Raw genomic sequence first — 904 nt, 5'->3', positions numbered from 1 at the left:
GCACTGTATAAAAAAAAAAAAAAAAAAAAAAAAACAGAAAAGGCGAGAAAGGAGAGAAAGAATGAGATATCGGACGTGAACGAACAAATGAGAGAAAAAACCGAGAAAGAATGAGCGACAAATACAGAATGACTGAAGTGAGAGAAAGAGAGAGAAGCAAGAGCAGAAAAGTGTAACGGAACGAGACTGCGAGTGATAAGAGAGATAAAAAAAAAACGGAAACAACGGAGGATTCTCTCTCCTAACGTCTTAAAAATCCATAACACCTTATTTATATATAAATAACTTAGTTGCTACCGAAAAAAAAAAACAAGTAAGTCTAATCCATATTGCGTGTGTCCCGCGTTTACATTGACCGCTCGAGTTATCCGGCGAAATATCTCTTGACGCACCGGAACAGATAAAAGACGAGGAAAAAAAATCAAAAAAAAAAAAAGAAAACAAATACCCCGCGCGTGAGAAAAAGGACATTTTTTCGGTAGATCCTGTAACGCCATCGAACGGCGAGAAAGCGCGCAGAGCGAGAAAGTCGTCAAGGATATTTCCCCGGAGGCGGTGCCCGTATTTAAGATCCATGTACAAAGTCTTCTGCCGTAAGGTTCTTGTGTTGTAAAGTTCACATAATCATAGTGTCTAGTATCGTACCAGCTACAGCCCGTTAAGACGATGCTAAACGTAGAGAAAACGAAAATTTAACCACCGATAGAGGGATCCGTATTTGCCATCGCCGCTACCGACGGGAGAGAAGAGAGGGAACAAGTACGAAGAGAGAAAGAAAAGAAGGGAGAGGGGAGAGGGTTTCGAGCACGTAGGTATACACACGCGGATAGCATTTTTCACGATCGAGAATCACCGGGAAAGAGATCACTGTTTACGATCGCAGCAACAACTTCGCCAACGTCAG

Source organism: Pseudomyrmex gracilis, unplaced genomic scaffold (assembly GCF_002006095.1).
Source record: "Pseudomyrmex gracilis isolate BER0280 unplaced genomic scaffold, ASM200609v1 scaffold_202, whole genome shotgun sequence".
In the NCBI taxonomy this organism is placed as follows: domain Eukaryota; kingdom Metazoa; phylum Arthropoda; class Insecta; order Hymenoptera; family Formicidae; genus Pseudomyrmex; species Pseudomyrmex gracilis.
The sequence above is the reverse complement of the archived record's forward strand: the minus strand, read 5'-3'. Positions refer to the sequence as shown.